Raw genomic sequence first — 6,653 nt, forward strand, 5'->3', positions numbered from 1 at the left:
CACTTTCAGATCCCCCCCCAAATGAACAACTTCCTCAAATTTATGGGTGGGGAACCCAGAGGGCAAATACAAGTGTCCAACCTGTGCCAGGCATCACTTGTAGCTTGGCTCTTAGTGGTCCTATGCTAACCAGCTATCTGACTAAACAAACAGAACAAGAATTTAACTCTTTCACGACTGAGCGTAGGACACTTGCACAGATTCCAGCACTCTCTTGCAGTACATTTTCAGGAGGATCAAAAATGAGACGGGTTTCACAGCTAGTTCCGTCTCCCTTGCCATTCGAGACCTCCTGGAGTCCAGGAGAGAGCGGCAGGAGGCGAAGCCCTTCCGAAAGAAGGCACTTTCCACCCCTGCTTACCCCAGTGGGCCTCCCTCCCGGTCAGACTCTGGTCTGGAACCAGCACCTCAAAGATGTCTCCTCTGGCCATTCCACAGACCAGAAATCACCGACAAACACACCCCTGGGCAAGCCATGGAGTAAAGGGGCTGGGGTCTGCAGGAGCCCCCCTGACAGCCAGCGATCATGGCACAGTGTCCTGATGACAGCCCCAGGACTGGCCAAAAGAAAGACGCAGCGACGAGTCCCTGATGCCCACAAGCGGAGCCCCAAAAGGCAGGCAAGAAAGCCAACTCTTACAATTAAAATGGGACTTGACAACCCATTAAAGGAATTGACTGACAATATAAAAAATGGAACAGACACCGCTGAAGAAGCGTATGATTTGAGCAAAGCACACACCATGAGAAAATTATAAAATGGGACAGAAATCATCCATTTCGGCCTGTTTGCGTGCCGGAGGAGAAAATAAAACGGTTGAAACTTGAGGGGCACTGAGATCGGCACTTGAGAGTTTTTCGTTTTTGATTTTGATTAGTTCATGGTGGACCTGGTACGTGGCTTCTGAAGAAGTATTCCTACGAAACAAGTGTGAAAATCAGCCGGCCTCTTGTTGGGCCAGGGGGGTATTCACTTTCCCTCTGTGTTGTTTGTGACTCCACCTGAAAAAGAAAAGAGGATTAGAGGTTGCTTTTTCATATTTAAGACTTACCTGAAGCAATGCTCCCATCAGAGCATCTATTCATGAACTGATATCAAACGGACTATTACGGCTGACAATCAGGAGATTTGATCTTTGTATTTATAGCTATGAATTTTGTTTTTGATGTGACTGATCATTATTGAAATGTGGATTGATTTTTGTAAGAGTTTTTAAATTTTTATCAGTATCTATTTAAGCACGAAGTCACTTTGCAGTTTATAAAATTGATCAATCATGAAATTCAAAATGACTTAGGTATCCCAATATTCCATAAATCAATAATTATTTCAAATATACTCCAGCAGTTAAAATTTCATCGAGTGATTTGACACATAAGTAAAGACGTTAAAAGGTGGTCCCAGATATAGCTTACAGTTCTGGGTTGAATCAGTGGTATAAAAATGATGGCATTTCTTTCAAACACCTGCCATAATGGTTGAACCAAAAGATTTAACAAAATGACAAAAGATACTCACCAATTTTATTTATGAAAACAAAAGGCCACGAATTGCAAAGACTTTGAGACAAAAGAAATCCAATCAGGAGGGGTGCTGAGAACCCGGTATAAGTAAATATTAGGAGGCAAACCAGTGGGCAGGAGGGCACTCAGGTGTGGTGCTGGAGACCCCTAGACTGATTGTTTTGGGTGAACTCAATATCCCAAACTGAATATTTCACATCAGGGCCAGCCCAGGCCTTCATAGCTTCCGTGGCTGTCCTGGGCCTCTCTCAGATAGGGACCCCCCCCCCCATACACAGATGAAAGAGGCCACGCCTTAGGGCCAAGCTAGAAGTGACAAATTACACTGGAATGGCAAGGGAACAGATTCACATGTATTCCTCCCTGTTCCCTTGTGCTCCACTCAATGACATGACAGCCCTCTTCAAGTATTTGAAGGGCTGTTCGTAGAGGATGGAGAGGCGTTGTTTTCTGTTGCCCCAAAGGGTCAGATCACAAACAGCAGGTTCAAATGAAAGCAAAATTGTTTTCAGCTAAACATCAGGAAAACCTGATGGTGAGAGCGGTCCCCTCAGTGCAACAGGCTTCCTCGGGAGGTGGTGGCTTCTCCTTTATTTGGAGTTTTTAAGGAGAGGCTAGATGGCCCTCGATCAGCAATGCTGATTCTCTGACTCAGTAGGAATATAGGCAGATTGGGAGTGGGAAGGCGGGAAGGGATGAACCAGGGCTCGGTTCTCGTGGCCCTTTCCTATAAGCACAGGGTAATGCCAATCACTGAGAAAACTCCGTGAAAACTCGCGCTGATTCTCACCGAGCATGCTGCAAAGCCTGTTGGAAGACTATGAAGAGGCAGTGACTGCGGCAAAGGAATGGTACTTCTCTGCAACCGTTGCATCGGCTGGCTCACAGAAAGGCCAATTGTTTAAAAAATTGCAACATCTTTTGACTTCTAAATCTGACTCTTGACTGGCTCAGGAGCAATCAGCTGTGCCGTCTGTTTTGACCCAGTCACAGTGAGGGCCATTGAGAGTATCCTGGCATCCCTGAGGGCCACTCCTTGTGTACTGGATCCTTACCTGTCTTGCATTTCAAACCATATAAAGACCACCAAGGGAACGGAGGTTTCTTTCAGTACACAAACCAGACAGAACTGCTTTCAAATGGGGACACCTAACGCTGAATAGATTCTCCAAACTTCCTCTCTCGGTCCATAATCAGTGCTGGTTTCCTCTGCAAAAGCAGATTCCATGCATCTGTGGTGGCCATACCCCAGGGGTCTGTCTAGTGGTCAGCAATACAGAGGCCACTTTGGAGAGATTGGGACTGGCCTTGCATTTGAAACCGGAACGGTATCTGGCTGAATCCACACTTACCAGCATAGTGCTAAACCGTCGGAATGACCGCGTCTTCCTGGTGCTTTTTCTGACGTCATTGCACTATGACAGCGGCATCGTGGCCCGATGACGTCATAAAACACGCCAGGAAAACGCGATCATTCGGACTGTTTAGCGCTGTGCCGGTAAGTGTGGATTCAGCTTCTCTTACATTGTGCCGATGCCATAACTACATATTCCAGAGAAGTACTGCTGTACGGTCCAACCTCTACGAGGAGGCTACCGCTTTATGGTATTACCTCTACGAATCCCACAGCCACAAAGATTAGCCCCGATACGAACCCCATGGTCCCTGTTCGTACTTTGCTCTCGGCAGAGTCCGATGTCTGTGGTTCTGGGAGACGAGAAGGAGCCTCGTGTGGGAAGATGGATTGAGGGGGGTGGAAGACTCGGTCTCTGTGCCCAAGGATTTCACAGGGAGAGTCTGGTCCACATGCGACATACTGGCAAGGGCTCCTCAGAGTAGACCCAGGTCCTTGGAACTCCCACCCACTCTGTGCGATTGTGTCTGCAGGGGGAAGGGGGAAGGCCGCCCAGCTCTTACCCCACTGCACAGTGAGGGGCTGATCCAGGCTGCTGTGCTCCACTTGCAGGCGTAGACATCTCCCCACTCGGGCACCGTCTCCAGCATCACCTGGTTCTGGAAGGTCCAGTCTCCGTTCTGCAACTCCTTGGAGTATTCCACCCCCTCTGTCTGCTCCTGCCTGTTCTTCAGCCCTTGATCTTAATCTCTGAACCGGGTGGCAGAGCACATCAGGAGGCCGTGGTGGGACAGGGGCTCTGCCTGGGTGGGGGAGAACTTCACCAGGGGATGAACTGGAGCAAAGAAAAGGAGAGAGAGCATTTCAGAGACACAGCTGAAAAAGAAAAGCATAGACAGATGAAGAAGAAGCTGGTATCATGTACACAGCTGAGACATTTCGAATGCGACAATCTCGGCCTCTCCCACCCACCAGGGCAGCTGATGATCCACTATCTCCCCTTCTGGTCCATGCACAAGCCTGTACGGACAGACCCACAAGCACAGCTCTCTGTCCCACTGCCACAGTCCCATCTTGCTGCCCAAGCTCCAAGAGTTGTTTTGCATCATTAGACCCTCGTCCAGCCCCTCCTACATTCGCTCTCTGGCGACAACCAAGAACTTGTAACATGGCTCAGGCTGAGAGAAGAGGGCCGTGCTCGGCCCCCCTCCCAAAAGGCCCTCAGTCCCTCCAGGCCCCCCCCCCCCAATACCTGCACTGTCTTCCCAAAGGACCTTTGACTTGTACAGAGATGAGGAAGGAAGGCCTTCTTTCCGCCCTCTCCAACTCCCACATCCCCAGCAATGTGGGGATAATTGTATGGTCATCATGTCATTAATGGTGAAGATAATCATGTTATTAAATAAAAGATCTGTACCCTGTGTTTCTCACCAAAGAACAGACAGAAAGTTACGCCAACTATAAAATAACAAAACAAAGAGGATTTTGAAATATTGAAATGTCTGTGTACTGCACTGAGTCACACTGTGTAATCCACCTTGAGTCTTAGTGTGGAAGGCGGACTATAAAGAATGAAAATACATTTTAAAAAAATCACTTCTCAGCAAGACGTCTCTGTTTGCAGAACGCCGAGTAACACACTCTGCTTCCGTCAAGCGAGCCGCTAGTCTGGGGCTCTTCACTTTTCCTGCCTCCTCCCCTTAAAATCCACGGGACGTCAGAAAACTGTGACAAAGATACATGATTTAAGGGACATCATAAAATGCAAACTAGATGACTAAATATTTATTGATGATGTTGCAAACCCTCGTCGTCTAACTCAGGCCTGGGCTGACCTTCCTCTACCCTGAGGTAAAATTTCTCCTCACCGAGTGTATGAAGGTGAATCCTGGGCTGGGAAGCCTTCAGTAGCGTGGTCGTGGTTTAGCTTCAGCTTTCTTTCTTCCCCCGTCCTTTAGAAGTGGGGCAGTTTCCCAGCCAAGTTCTTTCTGAGGAGGGCAGTCCATCACAAGTGAGGTGCTCCAAGTTCAAGACCCACACAGCACTACTTCGCCTCTTCTCCAGACCTCAGGGGACTCCACTCAATCAACGATCCTGGGCAGGAGTTCGAGTTATGCCCCAGCTGTAACCCTTTTCCTAATGCCGAAGGGGAGACTCCCTTCTGCCCACTCCCTTGGCCAACCATAATTCCCAGATCTCTCGGGTCTACGCAGAAGTTAGGCCTGTCTTTCCCACTTCAGTCCAAGGACTAGACGTGCTTCATAAATGCCATGTTTCCCCCCCCCCCCATTCCCCTTCCTCCCTCACACAGAGGCCCCTCTGGCTGAGCCTCCCTGGGCAGAAGACAACCCCCCCCCCCCCCGGGCACCAACTGTCACCTGGGCATTCCAGCACCAACTGTCCTTTCAGGCTAGCCATGGGGAGGGGGGCCCCCACATGTCAGTCTTCCTCCCCTCCTTGCTGCTGTTTCCATGCCCGGCAATCCCAGCCTTTGAAGCTGAGTCCGTCCCAATGACAAGACAGAATTCCTGGCCCAGTCAGATCTTTGTGTAGGCAGGAGACTCTGCATTTCACCAAGCAGAAGAATGCAATGAAGTAGTGAGCCTGGAATGAACTGAAATTGAGTCTGAGTTTGTTTTTCTTCTAGTTAAGTAGGGGGGAATCAGGGGGAATCAGTAAGAATGGACATACGCCCTTGGCCCGCCTGAGATGTACATGTGTGGCCCACCGGGACAGCATGCCAGGACGAGTCTCTTCCAGTCAAGACTCCTTGACTGTCCATTCATGTGTGTGCGTGTGTGTGTGGGGGGGGTAAGAATACAAAGGGGGAGAAACCCTATAAATGCCCGGAGTGTGGGAAAAGTTTTGGTCAGAGTGGAAACCTTTCTTCACAGGAAGCCACAGGAAAGTTGCTGCAAAATCCGAGTTAGGCTTATGCCCCTCTCTGAGAGGCTCTTGTAATGGGAGATCCTTATGGGGTGGTCAGCCCTCCCATCCCTGGTGTAAAATGGGGGGGGGGAGAGAAGGGGGGAGAAGTGATCCCCAGTCCTCTGTCCCCTCCCCTCGGTCGTGGGCTACGTACTCTGGCCAAGGAGAGGGGTGGGGGATGCCGACTGGGGGGAATGGGGGGGGCTTTCCTTTGCTCTCTGCTTTCTGTCATTGTGGTGGGATTGTCATGAGATAGAGAAAACAGAGGGATGGAAAGGGCCTGGCTTTTAACCTCCTCGGTTGGAGGGGGGTGGGGTGGGGTTGGACTGCCACAAGGAGCGTCGCATTCAGGTCTTGCTAGGACGCCTTATGGTTTCAAGCCCTGCGCCTGTGGCCCACACGTCACTCTGGGCACGAGAGGCACAGCCATGTCCAGCAGGACTCGAACATGATGTATGGTTGGAGGTCGAAGCTGGCCTGTTTCTTCACGCAAGGAAGTTGGCGGAGCTTAATATTACCAGCCTCACAAAGGGAGCCAAGGGCCACATTTACGGTTGCCGTTAAAGTGCGCTTGTGTGCTGAGGCTGGGTCAGAACACCTCATAATAGCGGCATAAACCCACCATGGCCTGGTTGTGCCATCTTTAATTTATTCTGACTGCGGCATTCGGTACCAGCTGTAGCTCCTGGACAGCACTGCTTCCAGGCCTAACTGAGGGTTCTTGGCATTCATCTTAATGTCTTAAACATTCACTGAGTGTTCAATAAAGTGTGGGTCCCTCTCCCCCACCACTGAACGATGTCGGTCACTGTGAGCCCCTGTGCCCCACTGCTCAGTGAGGTGGATC

The 6,653-nt window shown here is 50.0% G+C and overlaps 1 pseudogene; it reads right to left on the minus strand.

The window, feature by feature from the left end:
* Positions 1–3,124: 3,124 nt before the first annotated feature.
* Positions 3,125–6,409, minus strand: LOC129323842 (SMH class II histocompatibility antigen, beta-1 chain-like; annotated as a pseudogene).
* Between the last annotated feature and the right edge of the window lie 244 nt (positions 6,410–6,653).

Source organism: Eublepharis macularius, chromosome 1, assembly GCF_028583425.1.
Source record: "Eublepharis macularius isolate TG4126 chromosome 1, MPM_Emac_v1.0, whole genome shotgun sequence".
In the NCBI taxonomy this organism is placed as follows: domain Eukaryota; kingdom Metazoa; phylum Chordata; class Lepidosauria; order Squamata; family Eublepharidae; genus Eublepharis; species Eublepharis macularius.